The sequence below is a fragment of the Pristis pectinata genome, chromosome 7 (genome assembly GCF_009764475.1).
Source record: "Pristis pectinata isolate sPriPec2 chromosome 7, sPriPec2.1.pri, whole genome shotgun sequence".
NCBI lineage: Eukaryota > Metazoa > Chordata > Chondrichthyes > Rhinopristiformes > Pristidae > Pristis > Pristis pectinata.
In genome coordinates this window covers 70,294,205-70,322,105 of record NC_067411.1, presented here as the reverse complement: position 1 = coordinate 70,322,105, position 27,901 = coordinate 70,294,205, and the positions used below count along the sequence as shown (strand labels likewise).

At 40.6% G+C, this 27,901-nt stretch overlaps 1 protein-coding gene across 7 annotated transcripts in view; it reads right to left on the bottom strand.

Moving 5' to 3' along the window:
- Positions 1–27,901, bottom strand: part of sema4d (sema domain, immunoglobulin domain (Ig), transmembrane domain (TM) and short cytoplasmic domain, (semaphorin) 4D) — a 145,306-nt gene that overhangs the window by 91,677 nt on the left and 25,728 nt on the right. Inside the window, exon 1 of one of the 7 annotated variants that reach the window (XM_052019961.1) lies at positions 24,889–25,006. The exons of 5 other annotated variants lie outside the window; for them this stretch is intronic. The gene's annotated coding sequence lies outside the window, so the exon portion shown is untranslated. Of the gene's footprint in view, positions 1–6,595; positions 6,705–24,888; positions 25,007–27,901 lie in introns of those variants that run through there. One more of the 7 variants, XM_052019963.1, reaches the window with a different exon arrangement.

The window sequence follows — 27,901 nt, the reverse complement described above, 5'->3', positions numbered from 1 at the left end:
CCAATACCAACCCTATATCCCTCAATACCCTTAATATATAAAACTCTATTGATTTGCCTTCAAATATTCAGTGGCTGAGCTGCCACAGTCCTGTTAATAGAGAATTCCAAAAATTCACTATCCTCCTTGAAGAAATTTCTTCCCAATTCAGTCCTAAATGGTTACTTTCTTATGATAAAACTGGGAAAAACTAGGCCCTGTCACAAATGCACCAAGGGTGGTGGGTATGTGGAACGAGCTGCCAGAGGAAGTGGTAGAGGCATGTACAATTACAATGCTTAAAAGACATTTTGACAGGTACATGGAAGGGTTTAGAGGGACAAGGGCCAAATGAAGGCAAATGGGATTAGCGTAGACAGGCATCTTGGTCATCGTGGACAAGTTAGGCCAAAGGGCCTGTTCCTATGCTGTATAATTCTCTGAATCTATGAATCTTTGCTGCGAGACCAGCCACAGCCTCCCAACCCAAATACGGCCCACTTATTCCTATTGTTTTCAGGAGATTAACCAATCCTCAGTCCACACAACTCTATAACCCCCAATATCACATGCCCCAGTTTTGTTTATTAACCTAAGATGAAAACTTAAAATGGCCTTCTGAAAGCCCCAATATAACACATCAACTGGTTCCCCCTTATCTGCATTCTGCTAGTTGCAACTTAAAAAACTAACAGATTTACCAAACATGATTTCCCTTTCATAAATCCATGCCTACCTAGCCCAATCTTATTATTTCCTAAGTGCCCTGTTATCACTTCCTTGATACTAGATTCAACCATTTACCTAACTACTGATGACAGTCTATAATTCCTTGTTTCACTCCCTCCTTTCTTTAATATTGAATTACACTTACTACCTTTTGATCCACAGGAACAGTTCCAGAATCTGTTCAAATTTGGAAGATGACAATCAATACTCAGCACTGGTGCCCCACAGGGCTGCACCCTCAGACTTTTACTCCCTATGCACTCATGACTGCATGGCCAGATTCTGCTCTAATTCCAACTACAAGTTTGCAGATGATATCACCGTTGTGGGGTATATCTCAAATAACAATGAGTCAGAATACAGGAAGGAGATAGAGAGCATAGTAACATGGTGTCATGACAGCAACCTTTCCCTCAATGTCAGCAAAACAAAAGAGCTGGTCATTGACTTCAGGAAGGGGGGGGGGGGGGTGCGGTGCACATGCTCCTGAGGTTGAGAGGGTCAAAAGCTTCGAGTTCCTAGGAGTGAACATCACCAACAACCTGTCCTGGTCCAACCATATAGATGCCATGGCCAAGAAAGCTCACCAGCGCCTCTACTTCCTCAGGAGGCTGAAGAAATTTGACATGTCCCCCTTTACACTCACCAACTTTTATTGATGCACCATAGAAAGCATCCTATCTGGATGCATCATGGCAACTACTCTGCCCACGACCGCAAGAAACTGCAGAGTTGTGAACACAGTTCAGCACATCACAGAAACCAGCCTCCCCTCCATGGACTCTGTCTATACTTCTTGCTGCTTCGGTAAAGCAGCCAACATAATCAAAGACCCCACCCACTCTGGACATTCTCTCTTCTCCCCTTTCCCATCGGGCAGAAGACACAAAAGCCTGAAAGCACACACCACCAGGCTCAAGGACAGCTTCTATCCTGCTGTTATAAGGCTTGGTTCCCTTATATGATAAGATGGACTCTTGACTTCACAATCTACCTCGTTATGACCTTGCGCCTTATTATCTACCTGCACTGCACCCTGTAGCTGTTACACTTTATTCTGCACTCTGTTATTGTTTTACCTTGTACTACCTCAATGTTATGTAATGAATTGATCTGTATGAACGTTATACAAGACAAGTTGCAACGTAGTTTTCTGTTCCATTAATTTCTGCGTTATTTGTTTACTGATGCCAATTTCCTTCATTAAATCCAGACCAGTTCTCAACCAGGATTTTTGTGTTATAATCTGCGAAGACAGATAAAATATTCATTCAATTTCTTAACTTATTTCAAGCACCAGACTTGTTAAATTCATTGAGTTACAAACATGCAGCATAGGACAGGCCTCTTGGCCCAACAAGTCTGTGCTGGTACTTGCACACCAAGCAAATCTCCCCTTCCATCTATCTCCTCTCAGCCTTTTTAGCACTTTTTTCCAATTTCATCTCTAATGGACTCAAAGTGATTCCTTCTGAAAGCATCCTAGGCATTTTCCTTCAACACTTGCTGTAGTGTTATCTACATTCTAACCACTCTCTCCAGTTCCTCCCTAATTCCCTATGACTTTTACATACTCTTTTGTATGTATAGTTCATGGGAACATTCTCACCACATCTACCCTCTTTAACCCATTCATAATTTTAACAAACTCAAATAGGTATCCTTTAAATTTCTTTTCTAAGGGAGGGATAACAGTTCCAATATTTAACCTTTCCTGACAGCTGTTACCTCTCAGCATTGGCAACTATCACTGGTTCTTTCTCCAGTGCTTATGTTATGGTATAGAGAACATAACCAAGCATAATCCAAGTGCAGCTTCAACAGGTTCCTACTCAAAGTTTCACTGCTTCTGAATTCGGTATTTCAGAAACAAATCCAATGCTTTGTTATCATTAATTGATTTGCTAACTTGCAATGATGATCTGCTTTTCTGTAATCTTGGATCACTTTGCTCCTCTACCCAATTCATCATTTTTATATACAGTATTATGATATGCATAATCTATCTGCTTTCCTATCATACTGCATCATCTCATATTTATCATTTTTAAAGCTAATTTACTGTTTAATCAACCAGTCTGTAGATTTTCTTCTGCCTTCCAGCATTATATTGTATTTTTGTGTACTACGTCCTTCCTAGTTTGGTATTATTTTGAAATTTTGATAAAAATTACTTGTTCCGAAAACAAAATCATCAATGGAAATTTTGAACTGTGCCAAGCAAGATAAAAATATGAAGGCTCGCTGATAATTTGAAATAATTCGATATATTGTTAATCATATAAAGGTTATGAAATATTTTCATACACCACTGAACACAAATATTAATGCACTGTCTTTGCTTCCATATGAAAAGGAGATATTTAGACCCATGAGGGAGGAAAAGAAAATTGATTAACCGTATTTCAAATTAAATTTCTGAAGAGTTAAGCATGAGGACCCATGTATGACTTATTCTACATGAAGTCTATTATTATTTAATATATCAATTTTTACCTCAGAACTATTAAAATGTTGACCTTATTTAAAAAAAACTTCCAGATGCAACTTGAAACATTGCAGTGGAAATACAGAGGAAAATTATGCACAGGAAAGGCTATTCTTCCAGCATATTTTGTTCCTCTTGTACTTTAACTTAGCAAGACTGGCATCTAGCTGTGCTTCAAGCTTATCTAAAATAGATGCTAGGGAAATAGCCATTCATCTGCAATTCCCCCCACCTCACAAGAACAAGTTATGACAAAAATCAGAACTTAGTGCTAGGCCACATGAAATGGCACGTACTTCACTTGACTATGTTTCAATAGACCAAATGCACTTCCTTTGTCACACATCTTGAGGTTTTGCACATAATTCTATTTCCCATGTAGGAATTATTAACTGCATCTTTCCATTATAACACTGCATAATTTGCATTACTCTACAACACACAGCATTTGCTTCCTGTGTCAGAACAAAGTATCTAAAAACTACAAATTCCAGACATGCTTTCATACAGAAATAGCTATAAAAAGTTCTTAAACTACTTAATGGATCTAAGGCATCATATTTCAAAGTTAAGATGTATATAATTTATGTTTCTCCCATTAAGGGGAACAATTCGTTGCAGACACTTAATGGCCAGATTGGTTGTCCTGCCATTAGGCGTTTTTTTATCTTTGTAGTTACAGCCGCAGCCTGACAGAGTTCGACACTACAATTCACTGGCAAACCTTGAGTGCAGACCTCTTTGGCGTGCATTGATAACCAAGTTACTTGTCTTTGCACGTGCTGATGACATTATATTCAGTGCTTATGCAACGGAGTTGTTAAGGGAAAGAGACACTAGACGGAATGCTCTATTTTTACATCAGTGCTGTGGTAGAGAGGCAAGGCCTGAAACATATTGTGGGAATAAAGTTAAATCATCTCCAATAATGTTACTAAAAACTAGGTATTTGTTCAAGCAGAAGGTAAACTAGTAATGAGAGGGAATTTATGCCATATGACTGCTCTGACCATGGATACTGCCCTAAGTATTGTGAAGAACTGGATCCAGACAACATTTAGCTAAATAATTCTTGTTATCTTCTAACCATAAGTATTTTAAAGGAACAGAAAGGGTCGTTAATTAGCTAAAAGCTCCTACACCTATACAGTTAACAGTTGTTGTTGCTGAGATAAAATATCTACCGAGAACAAATAGTGAACTTAGATAATAAAAGGAGGTAGGTCAATTCTTCAGACCATTCCATGTAACCAAATAATTCCCCAACCACCCCTCCCCAAGCAGTAAAATACAACACAAGATACTTTGCTGAGATTTAACTGTATATTTCAGGGTGGGTAAAGAATTAAAACATTGATGAGAGCTGGTCCTACTCCTTCGGCTGGTGAATTTGATTTAAATTATGATCAGTAACTGATAATGTAATGCCAGCTGCTAATACTGGAAGTGAAAGTAGAAAAACAGAGGTTACAAGAAATGATCAAAAAGTGGAGTTTGGACTTCCGAGATTACTGGCAATTTTACTTTAATGACCATAATAAAAATACGAAGTGCTAAAATAGAAGGAACACCTGCCAAACAGAGGAAAAAAAAATGGCTGAGATTACGGATGCTCCTGCACAACCCAGATCACCAGTGAGTAATGGAATAAACTGCCCAGCCAGTTCCAGCTCCAGCTTCAACATCAGCTGAAGGTAATATGAGTAATAACGAAGAATGTAAAAAGTCACTTATTTCTGAGACGGTGAGATCTGGGGCACAACTATCATGGGTGTAATTATAAAAGAAAATTATAAAGTCATGAGCAATAAACATTATAAATCTGATCACTTAGAAGTGTCCATTATCAACTTCGCTTTGCTCAAAGCATGCAAGATTAAGGCAATGCCTGCTCTTCTGGGTCTGGTATCAAAAATGAAGGATACAGATATCTTTACGATTTGCAGAGAATAATCAACAATTGACTGGCCACAAATAAGACGACTGAAAATTAAGTGATGAGCTGCAGTTTTGTAAATAAATTTCTTTTCAAAACAGCCTTTTGGCGTAGAACTACTCTCCCATGTCCAAACCCAAGTGGCCAAATGAGTCAGAGAGCCTGCTCCTTCTCAGAGTCTCACTCATCGGTACAGGTGCGCTGAAAAAAATTGGCAGAGAGCCCACATCTCTAATAGCAGAAATCATACACACCAATACAAAGGCCAGGAAGTTCCAAGCTCCCTGTGGTGTGGCAACATTGACAAGGCAGTGATCAAAAGGTCAGCAACTGGCCAATGTTTCCACCAAGTCATCCACTTTCTGACCCCAAAACACAGTTAAGTACCAGCAGTGATGGCAGTAACGTGGATGATCTGGCCTAGTATTCTGGATTTTGACTTGTTTCAGGATTTAAGATTATACAGTAGCTAAAGCTTGATATGTGAAGCTTGAAGTGTACAGCCTTCAACAAATCGGAGGTTGAAGTAATTTCATTATGTTAACATTTTCCAAAATTAATACTCGATAAGGTTTTTATTTGAAAAACATAACATTTCCTATTTCAGGAAAACAATGAATTTTACATTCTTTAAAAATCAGCCTTCAATGGGCACCACCTAACACCTGCACAAGGGCAAGATAATGTAGTTGACGAAAATCCAAAATAGGGAGGAAATGCTGCTCAGCCAATACCTGTGGGAGAGTAAGTCAATTATAAGGATCAATAGCCCATTAGACCATGTCTTCTGCGGATCATAGGTTTCTCTCCCCCCCAGGTGCTCCCAGATGCAATCAGCTAAAAGGAGTGCACCCATAGCTGACCAGCGAGGCCCTGCAGTGTCAGGTTCTTCCAACCCGTGACCAGTCAGAATAGTTTCAAACTTGCAATCTCTGAGCTGCAATTGCCCAAATAACTACAGGTCCTCCCCAGTTTATGAAAGGGTTCTATTCCTGTAAACTGCTCCTAACCCAAACTGTTCACAAGTTGGAAACATGGCCGCGAACCGAGTTCTCACAGGCCAGAAGATGCCAGCAGCAGTTAGCAAATCCATACTGCTGCACTCCTAAACACTTGTTCGTATATGTGGGCTGTAGATAAGTTGGGTTTTCTTAAGCTGGGGAAGGCCTGTAGTTCAAAGTGTGCTTAATCCTACAAAAATGCAAGAAAACAAGTAATAAAGACAGAGGCCATAGAATAGTTACTTAAATATTCCACAAAAGAGCATTTGAAAAGAACAGTACCAAAGTATCAAGGTTTGGCCAACACAGCTCTGAACAATTTTACTGTTTTTTTTAATATCCAGTTGTTGCTGAGCACAGCACATACGGTGCTGTACAGCCACATCAGTTCAGACCCTTCTGATGAAAGAACATTCATCTTAAACATTAACTCCATTACTCCCTCCATGGATACTGTCTGACCTGCTGAGTGCCTCCAGTATTTTCTGTTGTTTTAGCTCACGTTTACTGCTGATGTCGCAAAGGCAGACCTAATCAGAATCAGACTTTCTTGCACCAGCCTCTGTGTTAGTCTCAAGTTGTTACATCAATGTGACTAGAAGGGAAAGATCCGATGATCACATTGGTGTATTTGAATTAGTTCCAAATCACAGATTCATTCTGCTTCAATTCCAGACAGCCCCTTATTTAAAAACAAAACTCTCTGCCACTCCTCTTAAATTTCCCAAGTTTTTTCTATCAGGAATCCAATATGGGTCAGTTGTTCTTGTTCGAACCTGCTAGCCAGTGGTACATATGAACCTCCTTACATTCTGCAGTCCGAGGTACTGTCTCACATTGGTGCTGCCTGGATCATGGGTGTGTGTGGGGGGGGGGGGGGGAGACTTCCTCCTTGCACTCCACTACCCAGGAATCTCTTGGCCCAACACAAGGACCAAGTGATTCCTGTGGAGTACCGAACTCCATGAAGTGGGAGACCCCTGCTGGATTAACAGGGAGGCTATTCAAAAATTAGTCTAACGCAGACTGTAACCTCCAACAGGAAAGCCCTGCGAGAGCCATCACTTATGCCAGTAACTCCGGCAGACCACCAAAAGATCAAGCCCCTTATTATCAGAACTTCACCAAGTTAGAGAGGCGATGGGTTTAAGCAAGAATGTGAATGAGAAGAAGAACAAAAAGGGAAGGGCTTAAGAAGGTGAAAGGCAAGAGAGGTTAAATGACTACAAAAGCGTCCACACCAAAAGGGAATGGAAACAGGGCAAGAAAATGGAAGATAGATCTCAAGTCAGTGTAAACAACAGTAGCAGAGTTATCAAAGCTCTTTCAACAGATTTTTGATCAGAATTTTATGAACTCAATGTTGAACGGGGGAATTATAAAGTGCTTAAGTGAAAAGATGAGGGATTGTTCTTTGAGCTTTTATTGAATATTATCTGGATAGCAAAGGAGCAAAAAGGGGGCAGAGTTTTAGATTGGCTGTGAAGTACATTTGGAAGCTTGTGGACTGAATGGACATATTTCACAAGGCAGCCAACTATTTGGTCAACTTGATATGGGGGACCCGCTCATGTGCAGTAAGAGAAAGAACACTGAACTGCAAGTAGTAAATTACTTTGCACCTCAAAGGAGTTCAGAGAAAGGAAAGATGAAAGGGCTTATGTTGCATCTAATGCACGTGGACGGGAAGGGAATGTCAGGATGCTGGAGGGAACAATTCCCTTAGGATGTTGATGGATGACTGGCAGAGAACGCAAGGTCCTTTGACTCTGGAGGCAGCAAAAATGGCACTGGATTACCTTTGGATGCAGAGGCTGGTGGGGTGGACAAAGGCAAGGGGAACTTTACTGGCATGCTGGGAGGGGAAATAAGAAACAAAAGCAAAAGTGCAGGAAATGGGACAGACACAGTTCAGCCTTGTTATCCAAAGTTACCACAGACCCTGAGGAGGAAAGCAGAAGACAGGAAGCAGTGGTGTGGCAGGCGAGCCAGAGAGAGAGAGAGAGAAACAAAGGGTAGAAACTGGAAACAAGAGATAATCAAAATCCACTTGGAAGCAGAAGGAAATGGCACAGAAACAGTCAATACAAAACTTTGCTATCACACTTGACATTTTTCCCCTTGGAGAAGCTGAAGCTGCCAACATTTACAATATTCCTCCGTTTTCCAGTATTCAGAGCAGAACTTAGCTTAGCGATATCTTCGAGTATGGCAAGTCCAACAAATCTTGACAAGGATACAATCATGTGTTGCTATTTCACTGCACATTTTTGACAAGCTAGAAACTGTGTTGCAATTCAAACTATTAAGTTAATGGTGAGCCAGAGTTCACCCCAAAAAGCAATAATTTAAAAATAACAACATTGTTTAGGCCAAATTCAAGAGCTTCAACAAAATGCTACAGATTCATCAGTAATCTTTCAAACAGAACTTGATAAATAATTGGGAGATTAAAGTACAGGGATACATGAAAAAGGAGCAAGTGGAATTAATTGAATTGCTTTCCATTCAGCTAGCACAGACCCAACGGGCTGAATGGTTTCCCTCTGTGCTGCACCATTCAACAATAACCTCCATCCACATAGTGACTAACACAGCAAAAACATCCCAGGGTAGTTCAAATCCTGTGTAAAAGAGTGACTGCACTGCATAGGGAGATGCTAGGGCAAGGACCAAAAGCTCAACTAAAAAGCAACAGGTTTTAAGGATTGCCTTAAGGGGAGGGGGAGTCGGGGAGCAGAATGGAGGGGATTAAGGAGGGAATTCTAAAACTCAGAGCCTTGTTGGTTGAAGGCATGGGCACCAATGAAGCAAATCAACTTTAGGGATAGGCCTGAGGCTGAAATTGGAGGCATGTGCATCTCAGTGAGTTAGAGTCTGGAGAAGATTAAGAGGAGATAGGGAGGACTGAGTCGATAGGAGGGATTGAAAAACTATTTTAAGTTATTAAAAATTGAGGGAGCTAGTGTAGGTCACAAAGCATAGGAGCGTTCAGTGAGCAGGACATGATGAAAGTTCAGGCAGCAGCAGAGCTTTGGGTATCCTTGTTCACAGGGAACAGAGGGTGGCCAAGAGGAGACTTACTGAGTCTACTCTAAGTGTTTCCAGACATGGATGTACAGAGACAAAGTCCAAGTTAGAGTCAGGTGACATTACATTGGTAGAAACAGGCAATCTTAGAACGAGGTCCAAAACTTAATTTGGGGTTAACCTTGGCTCCAGAACTGCAGACAGTCTGGCCCAGTTTCAAACAGTTGCCACATAGCTGATGTAATTCAATGATTCAGATAACAGATAGGCAGAGATCATCCACCTGCTCCTGGCACTTATTCTCACAATTCATCCATTACCTTAACAGCAGCATTATAGAACTATCAGGAAAGATCCAATTTGACCACTAAATGACTGAACCAGTGTCAGCATCATTAGTTCAGGGAGCAAGCACACAGACGCCACCCACCTGGTGCTGCAAAATTCTCAAAATCAATTTTAGGGGAAGCTCATAAAGGTGATCAGAAAACTACAGGTAAAATATTGGAGCAACACACAAAATGCTGGAGGAACTCAGCAGGTAAGGCAGCATCTATGGAGGGAAATGGATAGTTGACGTTTTGGGTCGAGACCCTTCATCAGGAGTGTGTTGCTCCAGATTTCCAGCATCTGCAGTCTTTCTTGTGTCTAAAATATTGGCTTTAAAATTACAAACCTATTATTTTTCTTAGGCAGAATCAGATTTATTATCACTGTCTCATTTGCAGCAGCAGTACAGTGCAAAGACATAAAATGACTATAAATTACAAAATAAATAAATAAATAGTGCAAAATAAAAGGAAAAATGAGGTAGTGTTTATGGGTTCACGGACAGTTCAGAAATCTGATGGCAAAGGGGAAGCAGTTTCTGAATCGTTGAATGTGGGTCTTCAGGCTCCTGCGCCTCCTCCCTGATGGAGTAATGAGAAGAGGACATGTCACAGATGGTGAGGGTCCTAAGTGATCTATGCCACCTTCTTAAGGCACCACCTCTTGAAGATTTCCTTGATGGTGGGGAGGGTTGTGCCCATGATGGAGCTGGCTGAGTCTACAACTCTCTGCAGTCTCTTGTGATCGTGTGCATTGGAGCTTCCATACCAGGCTGTGATGCAACCAGTACAGCTATAGAAATTTGCAAGTCTTTGGTGATATACCAAATCTCTTCAAACTAGGTAGTCCCCCCCAGGGTTGAGGATGACTTCCCTCCTGTGAGGCTTCTGAGGTTCCTGATGAGGCCAACGTGGGAACTGTGGACACCGTGGGTCAAGAGGTTTTTGACAGAGCAGGCTGTTTGAGAAGGGGGTGGGGGTGTGTCCTTTCCACTGTGTTTCTTTGTGTGCTCCCAATAAATAGACATGAGGTTCTCAATGCCATTCTGAATTCTCCTTCTCCACTGTTAGTAGTCAAGGGCCAATGATTCCCACAAAATGATGGGAGATTACATTCCCCACCCCTCCACCCATCCCAAGGAGACTTTAAGAACGTCCTCGACTCATGTCCTCTATCCACCTGCTAATCTTTAGGTCGTGGCAGAGCTTTGGTGGTACTTTTCCAGTGCACTGATACCTCCTGTGGATAGCCTGTGCCACAGAAGCAGTCCAGGGAGGGGGCAGTGGGAGTGGGGGTAGAAAATGGCACTGAGCAAGGATTACTCTTGCCTTATAGACAAGTTCTGTGCAAGGTTTGAGATTTTTATTCTCAAACACTTCTTCAGATGACTAAAGACTGTGCTGGCATATTGCTAATAAGATTCACCATCACATTTGCCTTTGTCGGGAGGTGGTTCCCAAAACATGGAAAGTAGCCAGCATTCCAGGGTCTTATTGTGGACCTGGATATTTGGTGGGAGGGGGCAAAGTTGCAAGGCAAAGACAGGTTAGTAGAGGTACTTTGCTTGTGCACAGTTGCAAGACCTGTTGTTTCTCCTATGCTTCAGTTAGTGAGTCTACGGCAAATTAGAACTCTGTCTCGGAGCATGCACAGACATGCATCATCTGCAAACCTCAGTGTGATGATTGAAGTTAGAGTGATCTTGGTTCTGGAGTGGAAGTGTTGAACAGTACCCCATTTGTTCTGCAGATTGGCTTCGTTCCGGTGTTGCTGATATTGCACCATGTAGAAGGTTGAAAGTCTTGGGGCAACGGCACAGCCATCTACAAATGCAAACACTCAAGGACTGTCCCCCAACCCCACTCCTCCCTGCCACTGAGAACCAATATCACAGGTGGATCTTATCAAGGTCAGAGAGGCAGTCAGCAAACACTGGAAAGAAGCACTTTCAAGAACCATGACCCTGTCCTTAACATGAGCATCCTTGACTCCATTCCAAAAGATACTACCTCAAACACTGCACCTGGCCAACACAGCATCAGAAATGCCAAATGCCAATTGATGAAAAACAAACTTTTTAAACAACCTAATAAGACCCAATAGTGCAAGCACACTGTTTTAAAATGGAAAACCATCACATCCTGTACATAAACATTGCACAATGTAACCAAATTTCTTGACCAGTGTCTTTGCCTTACTAAATCAGTTCTTTTTTTTTAAAAAAGCAATGTTAGATTTTAGCAATTCAATTTACTACTTATGTTTTATTACTTAGAATATTTACAAGATGCATTACATCTGAGAGCTGCATATTCAGGAACAATCACATATGCAGAAAATTCAACATGAACAGAGATCACTAAAGCACAAACCTATCCCATTCAACACCCCTACCCCACCCTAATGCTACAGAGCCGAGCTCTGCCCTGTCCCTTCCTGGCTGGAATGCACCAACAATCCGGCACTGTCAAAACTCCCAGCTCTGCTAAATGCCCTTCAAATTAAAAAAGACTCCACTAAAAGGCTCTGCTATTCTTAAAAAATTCTCTGACCAAATGAGAAACCTTAATTTTACCCTGTAACTTAAAGATCAATAAAGAGCTGATCAGCACTTTCAGAATTTGGTTACAACATTGTACTCAACTGAATTTGTAAAGCACTGTTATCCTCAGGTTACAGAGCTAAAAAGTACAGCAATAATTAAAAATATGCCAGAGCTTCTTGATAAACCTGCTCCTGACATCAGCTGAGTGTCTTGTTCTGGTTTTCACAACTGTGACACCTGCCCAAAGAGCTGCCGATGAAAACATGACACTACCACGTAAAATTAAAATGTTTTAACGACCAAACATGGGGCTTGTGTATCCTGGAAACCTCTCCTCTTATGTCTACAGGACCACTCTTAATTGTATTTCTATGTATTTCATTTTACAAGCAGGACATGACTAAAAGAATCATTCATCTAATTTCTTTTTACAAAAATTCACATTGTATTTTTGGCCACTGTCCCAGCACAACTTGCATTTTTATTTTCTATTACTGGCATTTCAGATTCTCCTGCAGCAGCTGATCCAAAACAGACCTTTGGCCGACTTATTCAGTAGCACAAGACAACAAAAACTAAATGACTTCACACATTTAGCTGGACATGAAGTCTTTGCATTATTGGGATTCCTGTTTCAGATGTCAGCTCAGGATGTTAGGAGCAAATCAGAGAGGTTTTACTACACTAATACTTGAAATGGGAAGGTTGTCCTACAAGGAAAGATTGAACAAGTTAGGCTTGGATGTGCTGAAATTTGGAAGAGTGTAATGACAATTGAATGAAATATATCAGATCCTAAGGGATGAGGAAAGGATTTTTCCTCTTTTGGAAGAATCTGGAACAAGGTGTTGCTGTTTGAAAACAAGGGGTTATCCATTGAAGACAGATGAGACAATCTTTTCTCTCTGAGGGTCATAAGTTTTTGAAACCCTTTTTCTCAGAAGACAATGGAAGCAGAATCTTTAAATTTTTTTTAAAAAAGCAAAGGTAGATAGATTCTTGCCGGTGGGGGGGGGGAGGGGAAGTTACTGTACATAGACTGCAATGTGGAGTTTCCAAATCAGATCAGACCAGAAAGCAGGCACAAAAGGGCAGAGTGGCCTACTTCTAATTAACATTATGTTTCTGTAAAGTTGTTGACAGTCAATGACTAATCCCAGGCAAGTGGGTGGACTGGAAATTAACAGTTCTGAATTAGGGGAAAGCCGATTTCAACATGGACTGGAAGCAGCTACTCGTGGGCAGGTCCACAGGTGACCAATGGGAGGCCTTTATAAATCAAATAATGAATGTTCAAGACCAGCACATTGACCTTGTCCTTCACCTTTACAGGAGCAAGTCTAAGGAATCCTGGATGTCAACTGATCCAGAGGGTTGGATAAAGGAAAAAAAAAGGTAGCCTTAAGCAGGTTTCGAGAACTGAAAACAGGCAGAGCCTTACAGGAACACAGTGTTCGTTGGGCGTACTTAAAAAATTTGGACGACTAAGAGGAATACAAAATGGCACTGGTGGTGAAGATTATTAAGCATTTTGTAAATACGTTAAGGGCAAGAGGGTAACCAGGGAAAGAGTAGGGCCTAATAGTAGGACCAGAGGACGTAGGTGAGATCTTAATAAATATTCATATATTGAGAAGGCCATGGCAGATGGAGAATTCAAGGAGGAGGACATTGAATTCTAGAAGAAATTACTATTGAAAAAGAGACAATAGCTCTCTAAATAGTCTTAAAGATGGATAGTTCCCTAGCCTTGATGAGATGCATCTTAGACTGCTATGGGAGGCAAGAGAAGAGATTGCTGAAGATATGACAGAAATTTTCCAACCTTCACTGGCCACAGCTGAGGTGCCAGATGACTGGAGGACAGCAAATCCAATACTTTTATTCAAAAAGGGCAGCAGATATTTACAGGAAGGTGTGTCTAATGTCAATAGTAGGGAAATTATTGGAAATAAATTGAGAGACAGGATTAATGTATATTTGGAGACAGGTATTGGATGTGAATTTAAGATGCAAGAATCAGTAAATTAGTTTTAAAAAAATGGTGTATGTCATGAGAAGGATAGTCTTCAACTATGGAACACTATCAATGAGTTGACAGAAAAACAGAAATGGGAGACGAAATTTAATACTGAAAAACGTGATGTGTTATGTTTTAGCAGGACTAATAAGGCTTGGATATACATAATGAACAATAGGACCCTAGGAAGTACTGAGGAAGAGAGGGATCTTGGTGTACAAGGATCCCTGAAGGAAGCAGCACATGTCTAGGTGGTGGTTAAGGCATATGTGATACTAGCCTTCATTGGCCTGGGATAGAAGAGCAAGGAGGTTGTAGTACAACTATACTTCAGTACACCAGTTGTGATCTAATGTGTGCAGTTCCAAATGCCGCACTATGAGGAGGAAGAAATTGTACTGGGGAGGGTGCAGAGGAGATTCACCAGGGACGTAGCATTTCAGCAATGATGAGCGACCGTGTATACTGGCCTATTTTTCTTTGCAGCAGAGAAGACTGAGGCAGGACCTGATATAGGTATACAAAATTGAGGGCATGCAGAAGGTAGGTGGTGAGTAACTTTTCCCCTTAACAGGTGCCTATAACCAGAGGGCATAGGTTTAAAATTAAGAGGCAGGAGATTTAGGGGGGAATTTGAGAATAAAAATTTGTTGAAATCTGGAATGCTGTGCCTGAGGGGATTAGTGGAGACAGGTACTTTAATATTTAAGCAGAATTTAGATGAGCACTTGGAAAAACCACCTCAAGAAGATTATGGGTTGAGTATAATCTCGGGAAATGGGACTAGTGTAGGTAGGTATTCAATGGTCACCATGGACACAGTGGGCCATAGGGCCTTTTTCTTTGCTGTATGATTCGGACTCCAAGTGCTCAATTGATTTTTAAATGGAATAAAAGGCCAAGATTCATCATTTTGCACTCCTGAACCATGTACTAAACCATGTATTTCTGCCCAAGAAGATAGCAGAGTAGCATTACAATAATTTTCACCTGCAGGGACATGGGTAAAGTGCTAGTACGGGTACAGCAACCTCTCCCAATAAACATTATGCACATTAAGGATGCACACTTGCAATATGTGGATGTGCTTAATGTGGCCAAATTTAGTTTCCTGTGCATACCCATTTACTGAGATTTTGTCTGCAATTTATTAAGATAATGCAAGATTTTAAAAGCACAGAATCTAAAACACACAAAATCCAGCACGACAGTACTCTTGTTGGGCTAAGAAACAAAACAAATAGCAAATTGTTTTTGGCCATTTCAGAAGCTTCATGGCCAAATCTGCACCTGGGCTAGGGTAAGGCCACGTTAACCAGAGGATTCTTGGGGACAATACTCAACCTGTGCTGAGTCAGGGCACAAGTGTATAAAACACAAGCACCAAGGTTCCATCACAACTTTTCCCAACAAGCTTTGAGAAAGCATCTTCAGAAGTGATGAGAGGAGGCGAGGCAAAGCAAGATGGGGTTCTTGAGTCAAGTCAGCTCAAAGCTGTCACCAATGGTAAAACAGAAAGATCAGAGTTAAAAGGAATGGAAGGTTCAAAATAAGTCAGAAGTGTGATGAGCCTACGTACAGTGAAGTGGAAACTGGAGAGCTGCCTGTACCAAACAAACTATTTTCCTTAGCTAGAAGGAACAGACTGTCCTCTACAAAAGAACCTGAAGTTTATATTGGCTTAGATCCATGAATTTTCCACTGCTACTCTGATTAACTTGTTTGATCACCAAAATCAATCAGCACTGTTCAGCATCTATGAAATTCCGCTCTGTGAGAAAAACATTTCTCATCTTTATCCTAAGCAAAGAAAATCTTATTAATGGGAAATATCAAAAAACAAAAAAAAAAGCAATTTAGTCAAATCCTTTCCACCTCTTTTCCACCCAGGTTGGTTCAGATTTCCACTAAAATGTCCTCAAGCTAATGTACATATTAATTATATCTAAAAAGCAGCCAGTGTAAACTTACTATCCTAGATCCTGTGCACCAATTAGTCATGCGGTATTACCACTGGTATGATCTGTGTAATCTGACATCAGGAGACTCCTAATCATTTCCAAAGCTCCTGAAATTACCAAAAAAAGCACAAACATGGGATTTCCTAACTTTGAGTTTACCAATTCAAAGTCAAAAATCTGACAAAAACAGTTATTCCAAAAATTTAAAAATTCAAGCAAATTATTCTGCAATTCATTTGTACTACTTGGGGTGGGGGGGGGGGAAGGTATTTGTTCCCGTTAAAATTCAAGAAAGCATAAAAATATTTGCAGAATATACAGTAGGCACAAGTCCAATACATCTGACAGACAAGCAATGAAGCAACAATGGAGCCAAGACTTTTAATTGTGCTTCAACAAGCAAGTGCACCCACTCTGCAATGGAAAACCCCATAGAAAGTATAGCTAATACCAACTTTGATGTCCTTGTACTACTTTTCACAACATGCTACAGGCTTCAAAAATATTGTTAGCCTAACCAATGGTGCCATCCTGCCTCATAACAAATTCCATCACTTATAAATAAATCAGTTAATTTTTTGCCAATTCATCCTTAAAACAAATGCACTTCCCGAAAGAACTTACAAATGTTAGTTGATTTCAACTGGTTAATCCCAGGATTTTTTTCTTTTAGAAATGATGTTCCGTCTTTGATATATTTTCTTTCTTAGTATTTCCCTCCTATACCACTTATTGTCATAATTTTATTTTTCCTCTTTGCCTCACTCTTGGATTGAATGTTATCTATTTTCCAACTTATCATCACCATTTATATTTTGACTCTTTTCTCTGAGCATTCATTCTCAAGGATTCCGTGTACAACAGCTTTGTTTTCTTCTTTATTGTAAATTCTTTTATTTTTCTTCCCAATCTGGGGGACAGATGTTCAAGTAGCATCAAGATCATGCATCTCTGAATTTCCATAAACATGAAAAACAGATGTATTTGTCAAGTATGCTTGTGTTGGAAGCATGACTGATTTTGAAACAATGAAAAGCATCCTAATCATCGCAAATTCAGCAACTAAAAAGCTGCTAAATTAAGCACTGCCCTTCTACAAGCACTAAAATAAAGCGCAGTGGTCAACTATGCAACAAGCAGCTAAAAGGGATGAGGAAGTTCTCCCACATGAAAAGATCCTGTTGTCACATCTTGTGTGTTATCCAAGGGGCTTCATAGAGGAGCTTTTTTTTCCCCCTAAGTATAAGGTGTTATAGAAATAACTGCAAGTAATTGTTGTCATCAACCTTAGAACAGAAAAGCCAAATCCTATGCCCAATGAGTTTAATTTCTATTTAAGGAGGCAGGGCGATGCTCAATTTAGCAACATTTTAGTTGCTGAATTTGAGATAATTCAGATGCTATTCATTGTGTTTTCCACATCAGTCATGCCTCCAACACAAGCCATTTGACTGCAGAACACTTTGAAACATCCTAAAATGAAGGGCACCAAGTGCAAGATTTTCCCTTTGATATAGGAACATTAATGCCATGTCCAGAGTTTGATATTGTTGATGCGTACTTTTGAAAGGATTGTGTATGCTGCAAGAAAGATTTAACAAACAAAACCTTGTTTATCATGGCAAGTTTTCTCATGTTTGCATCCCAAACATTTTGAAATTGGAGGCACATGGATATGCCAGTCTGTCATGTTTGACAAAAGGTTACCAACAATTGACTAGAGTTCACGTATTCAACAGCAGAAGTTGAGAGTAGGAAATGAGATAGATACCAAAAGCTAAGTAAAGAAAACACATCAAACATCTTGGACCAGATCTCTTTTGGCCTGGACCCTTCATGTCCCATAATTGGAATGAGAGATGCTTAATTTTTTTTAAAAATATTACATTTAAAAAATTAAGTTTAAAAATAAACTAAGAACTTGCCACTTTCTTTACTTCCTAATCTTTTGCTTTAAAATCCTCATTGAAATTAAGAGTCTTGGAACTTGCACCAGCCTTCCAAATCCATGCTTCACTACACTTGCATAACAGCCTGGATGGGACTTATTGCAGTTTACATGGCTGAGTGTTGACAGCTCGAATTGGAACCATTGACAATAGCCAGCAAAATCCAGCCCACTGTCATTTATGCATCCTGTCAATGAAGCAGGGGACTGAGAAATTCTCCCATTCTTAAACCTAACAAACTGCAAATCAGACTCAGCAACAGGCACCACAAGTAGAAAGTATTTCACTTTAAAAGCTCCATGGAGAACATTATACAGATTCTGAACTAGCTGAACTATTTTCTAACCATTGAGGAAATAAAGGGCCACATTCATGAGCTTTTAAATATTAATTTCTCAGTTCTCAATTCCCTGAACAATAAATACAGATAAAACGTATACAGACTTGTCAATACAAATTGCATCTCTTTCAAATGAGGTAAACTATTTCTTCTTTCCAAACAGGCTGTAGATCAAATATTATATTAGGACAAGCAGGTAGCTTGCTCCCCAGACATCACTAATGCCCTTATAACTAGCCACTGGGATGTGCATGAGAACAACTCAAAGATAACCTGCTTCTACAAAAGGAAAAAACTGACCTCTGCTCATTGCTGGGGACTGATGAGAGAATTTTAGAGTACAGAATGAAATCAAATGTGCTTTCTAATATTGCTTTGGCAAGTATAGTACAAAATCATTTTTCTTCCTTTTAATAAGCCACACAACCACTAGATATCTGTATTAGTCACATGTACATCGAAGCACACAGAGAAATGCGTCTTTTGCGTAGAGTGCTCTGGGGGCGGCCCGCAAGCGTCGCCACACTTGCAGCACCAACATAGCATGCCCACAACTTTCTATCCCGTACTTCTTTGGAATGTGGGAGGAAACTGGAGCACCCAGGGGAAACCCACGCAGACACGGGGACAGTGGTCAGAATCGAACCCAGGTCGCTGGTGCTGTAACAGCGTTACACTAACCGCTACGCGACGTGCCTGCACTAGGAAAGAAGTCCAACACTATCGGTATCCAAAATGACAGCCTCCTCAGTATATCAGCATTTATGCTCCTCAACATTTAAGTTCAAACCATAGGGACAACTTGGAGCTTCCCGTTGCCTGCCACTTTAATTCTCCATCCCACTCCTACCCTGACCGATTGGTCTGTGGAGTCTTGCACTGTTACAATGAGGCCCAGCACAAGCTTGAGGAACAACACCTCACCTTCTGTCTGGGCACGTAGCAGACTTCTGGACTCGATATTGAATCCTACAGCTTCAGGTAACTTGATTTCTCTGTCTGTATCAGTCATCCATCAGTGGTATTGGTTTAACTTGTTTATTTTTTCCCTTTGACCTTCCTCTGGAAGTGGAGGACATGCTCACATTGAGCTGCTGGGCATATTTTTCTGCTGTGTTTCACAACTGCTACATTCTTTTGTCTATGTTTTCACCCTCTAACTGCCCTCATTCACTCAATGAACAGATAGCCTGGTTTATTGGTATTGGTTTATTATTGTCACTTGTACAGAGGTATAGTGAAAAACTTGTCTTGCATACCAACCATACAGGTCAATTTATTACACAGTGCAGTTACATTGAGTTAGTACAGAGTCCATTGATGTAGTACAGGTAAAAACAGTAACAGTACAGAGTAAAGTGTCACAGCTACGGAGAAAGTGCAGTGCAATAAGGTGCAAGGTCACAACAAGGTAGATCATGAGGTCATAGTCCATCTCATTATATAAGGGAACCGTTCAATAGTCTTATCACAGTGGGGTAGAAGCTGTCCTTAAGTCTGGTGGTATATGCCCTCAGGCTCCTGTATCTTCTACCCGATGGAAGAGAAGAGAAGAGAGAATGTCCCGGGTGGGTGGGGTCTTTGATTATGCTGGCTGCTTCACCAAGACAACGAGAGGTAAAGACAGAGTCCAAGGAGGGGAGTCTGGTGTCTGATGCGCTGGGCCGTGTCCACAACTCTCTGCAGTTTCTTGCAGTCCTGGGCAGAGCAGTTGCCGTACCAAGCTGTGATACATCCAGATAGGATGCTTTCTATGGTGCATTGGTAAAAGTCGGTGAGAGACAAAGGGGACAAACCAAATTTCTTTAGCCTCCTGAGGAAGTAGAGGCGCTGGTGAGCTTTCTTGGCCATGGCATCCAAGTAATTTGACCAGGACAGGCTGTTGGTGATGTTCACTCCCAGGAACTTGAAGCTCTCAACCCTCTCAACCTCAGCACCATTGATGTAGACAGGTGCATGTACACCACCCCCTTTCCTGAAGTCACAGTTTATTCCCATGATCACCCCAGTTTTACCATATCAGAGACATCAAGAGTCTTCAAATCTGAAACATTAACTCTGCTTCTCTTCCTACAGATGTGGCTGACCTAAGTATTTCCAGCATTTTCTGTTTACATTTCAAATTTTTAGCATCTGCAGGTTTTTTTTTTGAGTTTTACAGAACATCTCGTTCTTCATCAGAGAGTCATAGAGTACTACAGCACAGAAACAGGCCCTTCCAGTCCATGCCGACCTGATCTTCTGCCTAGTCCCATCTACCTCCACCCAGACCTTATCCCTCCAAACCCCTCCCATCCATGTATCTATCCAAACTTGTCTTAAATGTTACAACTGAACCTGTATCTACCACTTCTGCTGGCAGCTCATTCCACACTCGCACCACCTTCTGAGTGAAGAAGTTTCCCCTCAGATTCCCTTTATATACTTCAGCTTTCACCCTAAACCTATGTCCTCTAGTTCTGGTCTCACCCAACCTGAGAGGAAAAAGCCTACATGATTCACCCTACCTATACCCCTCAATGTTGTATACATCTATAAGATCTCCCTTCATTCTCCTGTGCTCCAGGGAATAAAGTCCTAACCTATTCAACCTTTCCCTATTACTCAGGTCCTCAAGTCCTGGTACCATCCTTGTAAATTTCCTCTGCACTCTTTCAAGCTTATTGATATGTTTCCTGTAGGTAGGTGACCAGAACTGCACACAATACTCTAAATTTGGTTTCACCAATGTCTTATACAACTTCAACATAACATCCCAACTCCTGTACTCAATGCCCTGATTTATGAAGGCCAAAGTGCCAAAAGCTCTCTTTATGACCCTATCTACCTGTGATGCCACTTTCAAGGAACTATGGATCTGTATTCCCAGGTCCCTTTGTTCTACCACACATCTCAGAGCCCTACCATTCACTGTGCAAGTCTTAGCCTGGTTTGTTCTCCCAAAGTGTAACACTTCACACTTGTCTGCATTAAATTCCATCTGCCATTTTTCAGCCCACTTTCCCAGCTGGTCAAGATCACGCTGCAAGCTTTGATAGCCTTCCTCGCTGTCCACTACACCCCCAATCTTGGTGTCATCTGCAAATTTGCTGATCCAGTTTACCACATTATCTAAATCATTAGTAACAGATGATAAACAATAACGGACCCAGCACCGATCCCTGCGACACACCACTAGTCACAGGCCTCCAGTCAGAAAGACAACCATCTACTATCACTCTCTGGCTTCTCCCGCTAAGCCGATGTTGAATCTAACTGGCTACTTCATCCTGAATGCCAAGCAACTTAACCTTCTGGAGCAGCCTCCCACGCAGCACTTTAAACAAAGGCCTTGCTAAAATCCACGTAGACAATGTCCACTGCCTTTTCCTCATCGATCTTCTTGGTAACTGACTTGAAAAACTCTACAAAATTGGTTAGACGTGACCTACCACACACAAAGCCATGTTGACGATGCTTAATCAGGCCCCGTCTATCCAAATACTTATGTATCTTGTCCCTTAGAATATCTTCCAATAACTTACCCACGACTGACATCAGGCTTGCCAGCCTATAATTTCCTGGCTTATTCTTAGAGCCTTTCTTGAACAACAGAACAACATTAGTTATCCTCCAGTCCTCCGGCACCTCACCTGTGGCTCAGGACGTTTTAAATATCCCTGCAAGGGCCCATGCAATTTCTGCACTAGCCTCCCACAAGGTCCGAGGGGACACCTTGTCAGGCCCTGGGGATTTATCCACATTAATTCGCCTCAAAATACTGCACAGGTAACCAGATAAAATTTGACACTGAGCTACATAAACAGATGACCAAATGTTCCGCTAAACTCAAAAAAGGTCAGGCTGCACCTGTGGGAAGAGATTTTAGTTCAGTTAAACTGGTAAGTTTTAAGGGTTGACTTAATGAGGAAAGGAATAGACCAACAAGTAATCAGAACAGTGAGGGGCAACATACTGGAATACAGCAATAAGTGTTGGAGCACAAGAACAGACAGATTTAGAGAAAGGCTTAGATCCTGCAGGCTGGTGAGATGGGAAATTTGAGATATGGAGGACTGAGACAATGGAGGCATCGAAATGTAGAGAAATAACGACTGGCACATGTTTAAAAAGATTTTTTTTAAACCATGGAATTTTTTTTTAAAAAGTGGCTCAGGAGGAAATAAACCAAATTGCAAGATATCAGTTTTTCCTCATTCTTACCTCATGCACGACAGCACCAAAAGAAGTTTCAATAATATTTTCAAAATACTGCAGTGAAGCAAAATGGTAAGCATAATTTAAAGGGAACAATGTTCTACTTGTTATAAAAAAGATTATTCCTGCTGGACTGAATTTAATCCCAGTAATTACCAGGCAGGTTTAAAGAGAATAAAAAAAATAAAAATCCAAGCCTATGTCATGAAAGAGATCAAATTCCAACTGTTGGGAAATTTCTGCATTGGTAATACAATGCCCAAATAAGCAGCAAAATCCACCTCATGGGGATAGTCAATACAAATGACACGTTTCCATTTCCACAATCTCTGGAGACTTCCAGCTATTAGGAATACCAATAGGCAATCAAAGTGCACTTTTCTAATTCCCAGATGCCATTTGGGTTGATAATTACAATGCTTGATTTGTACGAGTTTCCTGGAAACTCTCCCTTTTGTTTAACTGCTTTGTTGTATTTGGGCCTCTACCACCGTAAAATGATACTGTAAAATGCTGCGATTCTCCAGGTGCAGTCATTTCCTGCTCATGCAAAGATTATTTAGTGCTGCACTTTCCTGACCACATTGATGAGATTTCCGTTCAAAACTAAATAGAAACTTTTTTTAAAAAAATTCCACTGAAAATAAACTAAAGATTTGTGATTTAGTTTCTTTTCCCCCCCCAGTACAAACAGAATCATTAATATACCAACTGTTTACCATTATCTGCCAGATTTAAGAGCTATCCTTTCCTGAAAGCAATGAAGCAATCTTGTTCTTTTCTCATGTATGAAAATGCAGGCAACTGCAAACGTGCATTTCTCCCCCATGTTTGGTATGACTGCTTTCTACTTGAGCAAATCAGTAAGAAACAGCTGCAACAAGCTCACTTATGTAGCTAGATCAGACAAGAGAAAGGCTGGAGGACAAGACACAGTATTTGTGCAAATTAGAAAGACATTCGTTTCCTGGAATAAATTTGTCAGAAAAAAGATGGCAGAAGCATTTTCAACTGTTTTTCTTTCACCTCTCAAAATGAAACTGAGCTTATGCCTGAAAAAGGAGAAACTTGAAAGGATGTGGGAAAGATCAGAGAAAGGGTCTAAATGGATAGCACACCAAGGAACTGGCAGAGACACCTTATCTCAGGCAGTCTCGTGCTGCAGGAAACAGCAGTCCAAATTCTGCCAAAATAAAGCTAGTTTATGAGTATTATTAGAGTGCAAATCAGTCAGCAACTTGTCATGAGGAAATTATACCTCGAACTGCAAACTGTCTTAAGATACTGGTCAATTTATGTAACTCCAAAATGACATCTCACCCTTAACCTTCCAGGGTTATGAGTTCATACATTAGTGTGAAGAAACTAGTGTTTAAAGGGTTGTTAATTACATGTTAATTGTTAATGATTGCCAAGCAAACTCTCAGCCAGGAAATATACAAGTATGAAGTGCCATTCATTCCTTCAGCTTTGAACTATTGTTTGCACTTTTAAAGCATTTGTTTTTGAAAAAAGTCCTACTTTGTTTCTCTCTCCCTTAATCTTTAACCACGAACTCAATTTTGCATTGAATTTACCCTCTCCCTGGTCATTTCCACCTTTTTTTGAATCCTTATTCTCACAGGTCAGAGATGAACTGTTTGCCCCATTGTTCACCTAGTGTCCAGGCACGCTGGACTCTCACTGGTGTTATTGGCTCTCATTTCCAGCAACACAAGGGCAAGTCTACCAGGATAGTCCTTGAATTAGTGCTTGAATTAGTCCACTCCAGCAAAGTAGGAAGGTATGAAATGGAAGCAGGTGTAGACCATGTGGCCTCTCTTGACTGCTCTGCCATTTAGTAAGATTAGAGGATCTTTTACCTCAGTGTCACTTTCCTGCTTTAACCCTGTATGCCTTGAATCTCTTAATATCTTAAAAAAACTACTGATCGGGTCTGCCTCACCAACCCCCCCACCCCCAGCTTTGTTAACAACCTATGCTGTGGAAGAGAGGTTAAGAAATTTTACAAGAAGTCAAAAAGCCACTATTGCACAACTTCACCCACTCATCTGAAAAGATGATGGAACTGAAGTTTAAATTTCACTTCCTTTCAGCAGAGCACACAGTACAACATTCAAAAGATGTGTCACACCATTTGCAAAATTCTCACATCAATTTTGGAGACCAAATATTTCTGCAACTTCATCACCACTGAGATGAAGTCAACAGAGAGGAAAAAAAACAATATATAATACAAACACCTGACTTGATCCTACCCATTTTTCCCACAGCCATTTAACAGCAAGTTAAAATTATGCAATTAGCCAAAAATCAACTACTGTCTGACAAGGGAAAACCGTTTTCTCCAAGCACTAACAGATATAAAATTACTTATACTTACACATTTGCTCACAAAGAACAGTATCTCAAGCCACTGTGCAGTCTTAACAAGGCAGGACATAGCTTGGTGAAGTATGGTATTCCACTGAGGTGAAGTGTCAGCAGCTTGTGTGTTCCTGGCACAAACCAAGGCCCATCTGTGGAGCTATTTATTGTTACTATCACACATGCCAAGCACTAGTGTTTCCTGCCAACATTCAGCTTAACTGGGGTGTAGGGAGAGATGTGTCATCTTAACTTAAGGGTAAAGGGAGGTGATTAACAGTTTGAAATCAGAGGTTTGGATGAGTGAGCCTCTAAGAGGGCAGGCAGCTAGAGGTACACAGCATCCCACCCAGCTGGATCTAGAGGTCAAGAAAGTTGATAAGCAAAGCAGACCTGCTCAATTTAAAAATCCACTTTGGCTGCACATTTTTTATTAACATTGTACTCTAAAGCATAAGGTGCTTAAAGGGAACCAGAATTAGTATTTTTTAGTACCCCAGAGAATTTTGCGGAATCCTGAAGAAATCTATCACCAATTCTTTGCCTCAAACTTTAGGGTCATGTACTACTTCTGCTTTTTAATTCCAGTGAAGGAGGACTGTATATACTGTAGGTTAAGCCATAAAATTCATGGAATTGCATGTTTTCACTTGTTATTCTCAGTTATTTGCTTTTTAGTGCCCATGCCAGATTTTTGTTTTGAAAGCAATGCTCACTTTTTGCTAGCTTCAGAAACATTTTCTGTTCACACTGACTATTGGTTATGGGTGTTGGGAGGCCAATTAAATCAGCTCCAGGCCATCATTGCAGAGGCTTGTCATAACACTGCCCTATATCCAGCCATTTTCAGTTGCTTTAATCAGCAATCTTACCATAAAGTCAGATGTGAGAACATCACCAGACACACTTCTCTGACGTTAAAAGTAGCCTTTATCACACATACAGCATCACCATGACTCTCTAATGAGAAGTTCTATTACAAGACTAATAATCCTGAGACCCCTTCTAATAATTCAGTGAAAATTAAATCAACGGAAACCAGGGAGTTAACAAATTTAAATGCACTTTAAAATATCTGTAAATAAAAAGTTGGTTTCAGTAAAAGTGATAACAAAACTCTAGGATTGTTGCAAAAACCAAGCTCATCCAGAAATGTTCTTTAGAAAGAAGTCATCTTTGCTTGCATGTCACTCCAATCCAAGTCAATGTTGCAAACATTTAATTGGTAAGTATCCAAAGATTTCTCTTTTGCAATCTTACTGTAATATTGCTTCAATGGAATGACACAAATGACAAAAATACACTTTTTATTTCAGTTGTGCCTTTTCTGTTATTTCTTATTCATTTTCAATCTTGGAACAATGGCCCTGCCGGCAAGGTTAACACTTATCGTCCATCCCTCAAAAATGACACTCAGCCACCACCTAAACTGGCTGCAGCCCACATAATAGTTTTATTTGTTACATTGATGCCACATTCCAGAATTTTGACCCAATAATAATAATAATGAAGGGTATTTATTTTTCAAATCAGGGCAGCATACAACTTAGGAAGGAGATGGCCCAAATCGCCCTTGTCCCTTTTTTAACTGACTGATATTGTAAGAGTGTTTTATCAAGAGAACTTAGCAAGTTGCCAGAGTGCAGAGGGAGAGAGTGGAAGTGTCTGAGGTGATGGAAGGGGAGCCTGACAGGCTATGTCCTGAGTAATGATGAAATGCCCTTATCCAAGTGTGTAATGGCAAATTTCTAGATGATAAGAAGCTGTTGGGAGGTCAAGAGGCAAGTCACTTGCCATAGAATACCCAATTTCTCATTGTTCTTTGTAGGGTTGCTCCACTTAAGATTCTGGTTAGCAATGATCCCATATGTTAAGATGACAAGACTTCCTTTTGGACTTTGACTTTTCTGGTATTTGTTTGGCACATGTATTGCTTGCCAAGCCTGAATCTTGTCTATAGTTGCTGCATCATTTGTGAGGAGCTGTAATCGGAACTCAACACTGGGCAGACACCAGAGAAGGTTTCCTTATGACCCTTGACTTGGTCATTTGGCCCATCGAATCTATGCCAGCTCTTAGGAAAGTCCCATTCCCACATGTATTTCCCTGCAACTTACTCCTTCAAACATACACATTAACACTCCTACCAGCCACCTACACCAAGGGTGATTTACAAAGGTCAATTAACCTACCAACCTGCACTCTATGGGAATATTAGAGGAAACCAGCACACCATGGGCAAACTCTCACAGTTACAGGGAGAATGTGCGAACTCCGCACACTGCACCAGTGGCTCTCACTTCTGAGTTTGATAGGAAGGTCACTGACAAAACAACTGAAAATGGCTAGTTCTAGGCTACTGCTCTGACAATGATATACTGAGATGATTGGCCTCCAACAACCACAACCATCTTCCTTTGTTATTGTTATGACTCCAGCAAATGAAGAGCTTCTCTCAAATTTCCCACTGATTTCTCTGTTGCTTCAGCTGCAGGATGTTCCCATGTCAAATGCCAAGATGAGGGTAATGTCATCTTAAAAACTAAAATTCACTTTTGTTCACACCTGCACCAATGCAGTAATTACTTCTGGAGGCAATTGGTCCCAAGGGATTAGGGTGACTCCTGAAAACAAGTTTAGCATCCACAGTGTTCAGGTTGTTATATGAACAGTGCCTGCTTGTGAAACTGGAGATACTGGAGGGTGCTGGTCCTTGTGACTGGGGCCACAAACAAAAAGGTGAAATGGTTGCTTTAATGCCATGGTTCTGCTGGAGTGCGATGATTCTTTTAAAAGGCAGAGATGTATAACTAGGGGTGGACTTTGGAAAAACAAAATTCACAAAAACAGGTAGTGCTCTTAAAACAGCAGATGTCCAAAAAATTGTGATGACCCAAGAAGATTCGTCAATTTATTAAATCACAAGAAATCCTTTAAAATGCTTAGAGGCATGGGCAATTTAAATATTCACAGCTTATTGTGCTTTGGATTTGAGCAGAGAATACAGCTTTAATATTAACATTATCTAA